The sequence below is a fragment of the Bufo bufo genome, chromosome 2, assembly GCF_905171765.1.
Source record: "Bufo bufo chromosome 2, aBufBuf1.1, whole genome shotgun sequence".
Lineage (NCBI taxonomy): Eukaryota > Metazoa > Chordata > Amphibia > Anura > Bufonidae > Bufo > Bufo bufo.
This window is the reverse complement of record NC_053390.1, coordinates 599,308,505-599,320,062: the sequence shown is the minus strand read 5'-3', so window position 1 is coordinate 599,320,062 and position 11,558 is coordinate 599,308,505.

The window sequence follows — 11,558 nt, the reverse complement described above, 5'->3', positions numbered from 1 at the left end:
CGGACAGGAAACAACGACGTAGAAGCAGAAGATTTAAGAACCTCCTCCCCTTTACCTAGTCAGTCGTTGTTTCCTGTCCGACGGAAGACGTGGAAGCCGCTCCTGTAGCAGGAGTAACTTTTCTTCCGCCCAGCCTCACCTCGATCCTGGGGTTCTCCCCACTTCATGTGGGAGGGCTGGAGCAGGGAACGGGCCCGCGGGGACGCATTGCCTCCCTTCCTGTTCCTTGGAGTAAGTCCTGGTTGCAGGCGTCCCCGGGCGCGTGTGCGGTAGTTGCCAGAACTATCGCGGGATCCAACGTCCGGCGTGTGACGTCAGCGGGTGAGATTCTCCTTGGGCAAGAGAATCTCGCAAGAAGGCGGAGCGGATTTTAAAAAGATTTCCTCAAACACAGCGTCCCCGTGCTACGAGGACGATGCAAAGCCCTGGAGATATGTACACCGCCAGAAAACCCGTGGATCCTTCAGCCTCTGCCCTCAGCCCGGTAAGCCTCCTCCCAGAGGAGAGATATGCTTAATAGCGTGTGTTTCTGTTCTTACCTAAGAGAGTATGTACACACTTGGTGCTTGCTGCTTCCACCACCGGTGAAGGGTCTGGCCTCTTAAATAATTTCTAAGCCACTGGTCTCTAAGTATGCCCCATTCTTTGTGTAATTGATCTTAGGCCAGAGAGACCGCGACCCTGAAGCCGCCTGGTGGAGATTTGGCACGGAAGAAATGTGGCATTTGTCGCAAAGCACTCTCCTCCAAGTCAAAAAAACCTCTGTGCCCCAAGTGCACAGAAAAAATTGTCTCAGAGGAATCCCCTTCCCTGCTCGAGTCCATGAGGTCAATAATTAAGGAAGAAGTGAATGCGGCAGTAGACCTTAGAATGCCGTCATCCCCAAGACCATCCACCTCTCAAAGATCCCTAGCCTCTGACGCCGGGTTTGAATGGGATGAAGGGGAAGTCTTTTCTGAGGTAGTCTCCTCCTCTGAAGACGACTCAGGTAAACCCCTCTTTCTGCCGGAAGAGACAGATGGATTCTTAAAAATCATCCGAGCAACTATGAACATCGAGGAGGTGAAGGAGGCTCACTCTGTACAAGACCGGATGTACCAGGGGTTAGGGGAAAGGAAGAAAAGAACCTTCCCCATTCACAATACTGTCAAGTCCCTCATTGCTAGGGAATGGAAAGATCCAGAAAAAAGGGTGGCTATATCCGGTGCCTTTAAACGCAAATACCCCTTTGATGATGCTGATTCTAACCTGTGGGAAAAAACCCCAAAGGTAGATGCACCAGTAGCCCGGATCTCTAAAAGAACCTCGCTACCCTTTGAGAATACTGGCCTCCTCAGAGACCCCATGGACAAAAAGTGTGAGAGCCTCCTAAAGAAATCATGGGAGACTAACACAGCTATGCTGCGACCAAGTATAGCTTCCACCTGTACTGCAAGAACACTCTCAGTATGGCTGAACCAGCTAGAGGATCATCTGGCGGCGGGTACCCCGCGGGAAGAAATCCTAGCTTCCCTACCAGCCCTAAAGAAGGCGTCTAATTTTCTTGCCGATGCATCTGCAGACTTAGTAAAGCTTTCTGCCCGGTCAGCGGCCTTATCGAATGCCACAAGAAGAGCTGTCTGGCTCCGCACCTGGTCAGGGGACGCGAGCTCAAAGAATCGCCTATGCTCCATCCCGTGTGAAGGCGATAGACTATTTGGGTCCACCGTGGATGATATTCTGGATCAGGCGGCGGACAGGAAGAAGGGCTTCCCTATAGAGAACCGCTATTTCCATCAGAGGCGTTCCTTTCGGAATCAAAGAAAGCCCAAAGGAGATCCTAAGAAAAAAGAGGGTTCAAAGAGGTGGCAGCCCTCCAGAGGTAGGGGTAGAGGGTTTCTCTTTAACCCCGAGAATGCTTCATCCTCAAAACAATGAAGCTATACATCAAGTGGGGGGCAGACTAATCTACTTTGCTGCCGTCTGGGAAAATATAGGAGCATCTCCCTGGGTAGTGGACACCCTAAGTCATGGCCTAAAGTTAGAGTTTCTGTCAATACCCACAGATCATTTCATGATCAACAAAATCCTACCTCATCAAGAAAAACAATCCTGCCTAGAGTCAGAAATTACATCACTCATTCAGGAGTAATCTGTCAGGTTCCTGCGGAAGAACAGGGAAAAGGGTTTTACTCCCCTGTCTTCTTAATCCAAAAACCCAACAAGACCTATCGACTAATAATTAACTTAAAAGGTTTAAACAAGTTTATCGTTTACAAACGCTTCAAGATGGAGTCAGTGAGATCCACCATAAATGTCCTGCCCCAAGACTGCTTCATGGCGACCATGGACCTTCAGGACGCCTATTACCACGTCCCGATTGCTGTGGCCCATCAAAAGTTTTTGAGAATCGCTATTTATATAAATAACCGGCTCTGTCATTTTCAATTCATAGCCCTTCCCTTTGGGCTTTCCTCAGCCCCAAGGGTGTTTTCAAAAGTTATGTCTGATGTCGTCAAAGCCCTTCACCTAAGAGGCATCCAAATTATACCATACCTGGACGACTTTCTGGTAGTTGCTCCCTGTGAAGAGACCCTTCTGTCGCACCTAGCAGATGTTCAGAAATTTTTTACCACCCTAGGGTGGATAATAAATTTCAAAAAGTCAGACTTAAATCCAGCACAAAGCAAAACCTTTTTAGGGGTAACATTAGATTCTCATCGATTAATGTCTTTTCTTCCACAGATCAAACAGATCGAGCTCCAGGAAAAAGTCTCGCTTTTCTGCAGCCAAAAATCCACAACAATAAGGAACCTCATGACCATTCTAGGTATCCTTACGTCCACGATCCAGTCAGTAAGGTGGGCCCAACACCACACAAGACCACTTCAGGCGTTCCTCCTATCTTCCTGGGATGGCGCCTCCTCGGCCCTAGAAAAGCGAGTATTGATTCCGAAATCGGTAAAAACATCTCTTCTGTGGTGGAGAATCAGAAAACACCTTCAGACGGGTGTTTCCTGGAGACAAGGAGATCAAATGATCATAACCACAGACGCCAGCAGCATCGGCTGGGGGGGTCACTCAGGCGGGAAAGTGGTCCAAGGCACTTGGGGAGCGGATCTACTACAAGCCTCCTCCAACTTAAAAGAACTCTCAGCGGTATACAAAGTCATAGTCGCTCTATTTACGCCTACATCACCAAAAAATATAAAAGTCTTCTCAGACAATACTACCGCGGTCGCCTATTTAAACAAACCAGGAGTCGCTCCCTAGCAGCCGTAAGCGAAAAAATCTTCTCCTGGGCAGAGAGCAACCTGATTTCCCTTACAGCCTTACATGTCAGAGGAGAAGAGAATACTTTAGCCGACTTCCTCAGCCGTCAAACTCTGAAAGAGGGAGAGTGGTCCCTAAATCCACAAATATTTCACCAATTATGTCTCAAGTGGGGGACTCCAGAAATAGATCTGTTTGCGACAAAGTCCAACAAACAGACCAAACAGTTCTGTTCCCTCTCCCAAAAGGACCAGCCATTATGGATAGATGCCCTATCCCGACCATGGCCAAACTGCCTTCTCTATGCCTTTCCTCCCTTCAGCCTAATACCGAAGTCTCTGATAAAGGTACAGGAAGAGAAGGCCAAGGTAATCTTTATAGCCCCTCACTGGCCGAGAAGATCCTGGTTCCCCTTACTACTTCACCTTTCAGCAGGGGAATCCTGGGTCCTCCCATCCATTCCGAATCTCCTTCATCAAGGCCCAGTAGATCACCCAAGCATCAAAAACTTGAACCTGAGGGCCTGGAGACTGAACGCAACACTTTAAGAAAAAAGGGACTCTCGGATTCAGTTATTTCTACTCTTATGCTCAGCCGGAAACCCATAACATCCAGAATTTATATGCGGACCTGGAAAGCCTTTCAGAAATTCGCGGGTGACGCGAGTTTGCCCAACATTCCTCAAATTCTGCAGTTCCTTCAAGCCGGACTTGACAAAGGCCTCAGGCCAGCAACCCTTAGAGTGCAGGTATCAGCCCTTAGTGTGTTTTTGGACGTCAAGTTGTCAGAATCCTCTTTAATAAAGCGTTTTCTCAAGGGCGCAACGAGAAAGACTCCTGTAGCCCGTCCTACCATTGCTCCCTGGGATCTTAATTTAGTACTGTCTGTACTAATGTCTCCCTTGTTCGAACCTATAGAAGATATATCCCTGAAACTTCTGACGTTGAAGACAGTATTCCTTACGGCCATTACAACGGCTAGAAGAGTCGGGGAGATCCAAGCCTTTTCATATAAACCTCCTTATCTGACAATCTTCGATGATCGCATAATTCTGAAACATTGCCCAGCCTTCCTACCTAAGGTAGTGTCTAGATTTCACTGCGAACAAGAAATATCACTGCCCTCGTTCTGTCCTTCACCAACCTCGGAAAAGGAGAAGAATTACCACAACTTGGATGTAAGAAGGGTGGTAATCTGCTACCTCAACAGAACTTCATCGTTCAGGCACTCAGACCAGCTGTTCTTACAGTACCAAGGGCCCAACAAAGGTCACGGGGCAAGCAAACCTACGATATCCAGATGGATAGAAAATATGATCCAGTTGGCTTACCTGCAGAAAGACCTCCAACCCCCGGTTGGAATAAGGGCTCACTCCACCAGAGCGGTATCATCCTCATGGGCGGAGGCAACATCTGTATCATTAGAACAGATATGTAGAGCCGCAACCTGGGCCAATCCTATGACTTTTTTCAATCACTATAGGCTGGATATCCTTAAGAACCAGGACTTATCATTTGGGCGCAGGGTACTTTCTGCTGCTGTCCCTCCCTAGATCCTATTACTCTGTTAATCCTCCAATAAGTGCCGTTGTGGAGGCGTTAGGGAAAATAAATAATTACTCTTACCGGTAATTGGTTTTTCCAATAGCCTCCACAACGGCACTGGGATTCCCTCCCTAAAATATTATTACATGGGTCTAAGTTTGTAAAGACTTATTGTTTTCCTTCTAATGATGTAATTGTCCTTGGTTATTAATACAAAATTTATCTTGGCATCACTTCCGTGTCCTCTCTTATTGACTGACTAGGTAAAGGGGAGGAGGTTCTTAAATCTTCTGCTTCTACGTCGTTGTTTCCTGTCCGAGGCGGGGACACTCCTCCAATAAGTGCCGTTGTGGAGGCTATTGGAAAAACCAATTACCGGTAAGAGTAATTATTTATTTTGCGAGATTTTATGTGATAGACCAACCCAAAGTAGCAAGTATATGTGAAGTAAAAAGAAAGTAATACATGGTTTTCACAATGTTTAATAAATAAAAATCTTGAAAGTGTGGCATGCCTTTGTATTCAGCCCCCTGAGTCATAACTTTGTAGGACCACCTTTCGCTGCAATTACAGCTACAAGTCTTTGGCGGTATGTCTCTACCAGCTTTGCACATCTAGAGGCTGAAATTCTTGCCCGTTCTTTGCAAAATAGCTCAAGCTCACTCAGATTGGATGGAGAGTGTCTGTGAACAGCAATTTTCGAGTCTTGCCACAAAGTCTGCGATTTAGGGTCCATTCACACATCCGTGTGTGTTTTGTGGATCCGCAAAACACGGACAGCGGCAATGTGCCTTCCGCATTTTGCGGACCGCACATTGCCGGCACTAAGAGAATATGTCTATTCTTGTCCGCTATTGCGGACAAGAATAGGACATGTTCTATTTTTGTCCGCTATTGCGGACAAGAATAGGACATGTTCTATTTTTTTCAGGATCGGAATTGCGGACCCGGAAGTGCGGGTCCGCAATTCCGATCCTCCGGGTCCGCAATTCCGATCAGGCCTGCACGTCGTGCAGCCCCATAGAAATGTATGGGTCCTCAATTCTGTTACGCAAATTTCGGAATGGAATTGCGGATGTGTGAATGGACCCTTACAGTCAGGTCCATAAATATTGGGACATAGACACAATTCTAACATTTTTTGCTCTATACACCACCACAATGGATTTGAAATGAAACAAACAAGATGTGCTTCAACTGCAGACTGTCAGCTTTAATTTGAGGGTATTTACATCCAAATCAGGTGAACAGTGTAGGAATTACAACAGTTTGCATATGTGCCTCCCACTTGTTAAGGGGCCAAAAGTAATGGGACAGAATAATAATCATAAATCAAACTTTCACTTTTTAATACTTAGTTGCAAATCCTTTGCAGTCTATTACAGCCTGAAGTCTGGAATGCATAGACATCACCAGACGCTGGGTTTTATCCCTGGTGATGCTCTGCCAGGCCTCTACTGCAACTGTCTTCAGTTCCTGCTTGTTCTTGGGGCATTTTCCCTTCAATTTTGTCTTCAGCAAGTGAAATGCATGCTCAATCGGATTCAGGTCAGGTGATTGACTTGGCTATTGCATAACATTCCACTTCTTTCCCTTAAAAAACTCTTTGGTTGCTTTTGCAGTATGCTTTGGGTCATTGTCCATCTGCCCTGTGAAGCGCCGTCCAATGAGTTCAGAAGCATTTGGCTGAATATGAGCAGATAATATTGCCCGAGACACTTCAGAATTCATCCTGCTGCTTTTGTCAGCAGTCACATCATCAATAAATACAAGAAAACCAGTTCCATTGGCAGCCATACATGCCCACACCATGACACTACCACCACCATGCTTCACTGATGAGGAGGTATGCTTAGGATCATGAGCAGTTCCTTTCCTTCTCCATACTCTTCTCTTCCCAAGTTGTTCTTGGTGTCATCTGTCCATAGGATGTTGTTCCAGAGCTGTGAAGGCTTTTTTAGATGTCGTTTGGCAAACTCTAATCTGGCCTTCCTGTTTTTGAGGCTCACCAATGGTTTACATCTTGTGGTGAACCCTCTGTATTCACTCTGGTGAAGTCTTCTCTTGATTGTTGACTTTGACACACATACACCTACCTCCTGGAGAATGTTCTTGATCTGGCCTTCTGTTGTGAAGGGTGTTTTCTTCACCAGGGAAAGAATTCTTCGGTCATCCACCACAGTTGTTTTCCGTGGTCTTCCGGTGTTGCTGAGCTCACCTTTCTTTTTAAGAATGTTCCAAACAGTTGTTTTGGCCACGCCTAATGTTTTTGCTATCTCTCTAATGGGTTTGTTTTGTTTTTTCAGCCTAATGATGGCTTGCTTCACTGATAGTGACAGCTCTTTGGATCTCATCTTGAGAGTTGACCGCAACAGATTCCAAATGCAAATAGCACTCTTGAAATGAACTCTGGACCTTTTATCTGCTCATTGTAATTGGGATAATGAGGGAATAACACACACCTGGTCATGGAACAGCTGAGAAGCCAAGTGTCCCATTACTTTTGGTCCCTTAACAAGTGGGAGGCACATATGCAAACTGTTGTAATTCCTACACCGTTCACCTGATTTGGATGTAAATACCCTCAAATTAAAGCTGACAGTCTGAAGTTAAAGCACATCTTGTTCGTTTCATTTCAAATCCATTGTGGTGGTGTATAGAGCCAAAAATGTTAGAATTGTGTCGCTGTCCCAATATTTATGGACCTGACTGTAGGTCTGGATTATAACTGGGCCATTGTAACACATGAATATGCTATAATCTAAACCATTCCATTGTAGCTCTGGCAGGGTCGTTGTCTTGTTGGAAGGGGAACCTCCTCCCCTGTCTCAAGTCTTTTGCAGAGTCTTAACAGGTTGTCCTCCAGGATTGCCCTGTATTAAATTAAGCTCCATCCATCTTCCCATTAACTCTGACCAGCTTCCCTGTCCCTGCTGAAGAGAAGCATCCCCACAGCATGATGCTGCTACCACCATGTTTCATGGTGTGGTTGGTGTGTTCAGGGTGCTGTGCAGTGTTAGTTTTCCACCACACATAGCGTTTTGCATTTATGCCAAAAAGTTCAACGTTGGACTCATCTGACTAGAGCACCTTCTTCCATATGTTTGTTGTTCCTTACATGTCTTGTAGCAAACGGGAGTTCTTGAGGCTTGGTTTAAAAAAAAAATGGCGTTCTTCTTGCCAACATTTGTCCTGTGTGTCTGTCTGATCCAGACGAACATGGGCCACATCCACCATGTCTGAACCTGAGATCGGAGCATCCCCTCTCCATGTCCTATATGCAGGATACATCCTATATCCGACAACCTTCTTTTGGGTCACGCATGTACCATATATGACCTTGTGTATTAAATACATATGTTTTACATTGATATGGGAGGGGATATGTACACAGATACCAATATGGGCCTCTTCTTGATCTGATACATTTCATCTATTTATCTTATCCTATCCTTCTGGGACATAGGATTTATCTCCATTGAAATACAACATGGGGGTCAAGTTTACCTTTGTTACCAAAAGAGAACATGGGTGTCATACTTACCTCTGACCTTTAACGAGATCCATATAATTTGCTAATGGCTAAAGAGCCATATAAAATAGGCGAAATGCATTCGGACATTCTTTATATAAGGTTGCCTTGCTACATACTGTGCAACCATCAGGGACAACTGTTGTCCCTGTTGGAAACAGATCCACTGGATGTTAATACATTTTCTTTGAATAGATTTATAATACCTTGTAATTTAACATATTACATCATACTGAATATTGACACTACTTGGGACAATGTCCCTTTTTTTTTTTTTTTTTTATATATGTATATACCCCCTATCACATTTACGTAGATCTATGGTGATGGCCATCTATCTATCCTGTTGTCAGGGCCATTCTAGAGATTACAGGAAGTTCTTGATATGGGATCGCCCCTATCGGGGCGGCCATTCCGTACTAGGATAGTGAAAAAGTAGGGTACAGCTATTTTCTTGCCCGTGCAGTTCACTTTACCACCCTGACCTGGCATTTTATAAGGGCACTTTGTGGTATACTTTTAACATATAGAATAAAGTCTTAATGGTGATGGTCTGTGATTTTGTAATTTCTTTTTCACCACTATAATTATCTATACCTTCTGACTGGTATTTGTCAGAACTGTGATTCATTAATGTCCTGTGGACAGATTCTCCCACCTGAGCTGTGGATCTTTGCAGCTCCTCCACAGTGATCATGGGCTTTTTGGCTGCTTCTCTAATTAGTGGTCTCCTTGCCTGGGCTGTCAGTTTAGGTGGATGACGATGTCTTGGTATGTCAGGTGGACATAATCAGAAACGGCTCCACCTCTGATACATAAAAACATATGCTAAAAAAAAGACTTCAAGAAACAATGTATCAGGGTCAGTAATGCAGGATGAGATGGTGCCTGCGGTTAAGACCCATTGGTACACTGGTATTCATGGTAAAGATCCAATAAGGTTCTCTATTTAAAAGAACTCTCCTATGGTCACCTCCACGTTTGGGATATTTAACTCGTTCAACCCCTTGCACAACGAGGCCATTTGTATCACCTGCATGACAAGCCGCATAATGTAAACTAACTGCAGAAACATTTCTGGTCCGCGCATGAAGCATGTCCGAAATATGCCTGCGAATTCTTGTTTTAATGCTGTTAGAAGTACATCCCCATAATAGTGTCATGCACAAACCCACCAAAAGCACACCTTTTGGTTAAAAATTTTTTTTTTTCTTATTTTCCTCCTTAAAAACCTAGGTGCGTCTTATGGGCCGGTGCGTCTTATAGGGCGAAAAATACGGTACATGTAACTATATTAGAATCAGTGACGTTGCCCATCAAAGTTAGATCCAAAAATGAAATAGACGTACGGTTATAGTTAATGGTGAATTTCAGATTGAGTGTGTTATTGTTCAGGAACTCCTCAAACAGTGGTATGGCAGTATGGTTACCTGACCAAATAAACAATAAATCGTCGATATAACGACCATACCACTGTAATGAGGGTGCCCACACATTCTTGTCTGAAAAAAGATAACATTGTTCCGACCACGCCATGTAGATGTTGGCCATGGAGGGCGAATATTTAGACCCCATGGAAACGCCCGTGCGTTGTAGGAAGAAGCAGTGGTTAAACATGAACACATTATGTTTAAGCAGAAAATGGACGACATCACATATGAAGTCTTGAAATTCCATGCTGAAATCAGCATAAGTGTTCAGGAACATCGCAGAGAGGAGATGGCTGAAGCGTGAGGAATGACAGTATACAAGGATGTGACATCCGCAGTTATCCAAACATACTCAGGCCTCCAAGAAAATTTGTAAAAGGACTGAAGGACAGTTAGGGTGCATTCACACGTCAGTATTTTTACCTTTCCAGATAAACGTTCCTGTTTTTTGCGGATCCGAAAATCTGGATGACATGAGGATGCTTTTAGCATGTCATCCGATTTTTTGACGGATCCATTGACTAGAATGGGATGACGGAACGCAAAATCGGACAAATAGTAGGACAGGGTATATTTTTTTTCCAGGATCCGAATAACGGAACCCACGGAACGGAACGGAATCACGGAATCGGAGAGCACCATGAGTGCTCTCCGATTATTTGCGGATTCCATTGAAAATGAATGGATCCGCATAACGTTCCGTTTTTAATCGGAACGGATGCGGATCACCAAAACGGACGTGTGAATGGACCCTTATAGTGTCTAAAATGAAACTCGGAATAGTCTGGACTAGCGGTTGTAACAAGCTGTCCACCCACGCAGACAGCCGCTCCGTGAAGGATCCAATTCCGGCCACAATGGGCCGCATTGATGGAGGGAAACCCGCCTTGTGGATGTTGGGTAAAGAGTGGAATATTGGAATGATAGGATGTAAAACATGTATGAAATCGGCTAGTCTTTGATCCATAAAACCACTCTTAACTCCCAAGGACAACAGGGAAAGCAAACTACTTTGAAACTGGGGGTGGGGTCATGTGACATCTCCAGATATGTGTCAGAATCTCCTAGCATGAGAAGATTTTGGGACGCATATATGGAGCCGGTCCATGACCACCACCGACCCCCCTTTATCCGCCTGTTTAATAATAACATCCTTCATATGCTCAAGCTCTTTTAGAGCAGTTCTTTCCGCAATGGTTAAATTACAATTGGTATTGAATTTAGCCACTGTATGGCATGTATCCCTTAATGCAAACAAGTCTCGCTCCACTGATTCCTGAAAATGGTCAACAACCAGAGAGCGGGACTGTACAAGATAAAAATCACGATTATGAGTGACAAAATTATGGGAAAAATCATGAACAGGCAGGGAATTAGAAACATCACTCTACAATGTGGAGAATCACAATGGGGGATAATGTGACCATAAACAGCAGAGAGCAACAATTTACCAGAGGCCGTGAACAAAAGTGTAGTTGCGGGTGCAATTGCTAATCCCTAATATAAAACAACTACCTGACTATTGTTCACAACATCTGTCCTGACGAAGCCTACGTGGCGAAACACGTGTCGAGGTTGAAGCAGTGGGGGAATCGTGTTACCATTCTACAGCAGCAACATGGGTAGGTAACTTGGCAGCTGGATCAGGGTGGGACGAGAGGCTTGCAGTTCATTGTTATATGCCATCTTCATTAGTAGTATTGCACCGTCCATTGACACCTCACAGCATTATTGGACAGATGTTGTGAACAATAGTCAGGTAGTTGTTTTATACTAGGGATTAGCAATTGCACCCGCAAC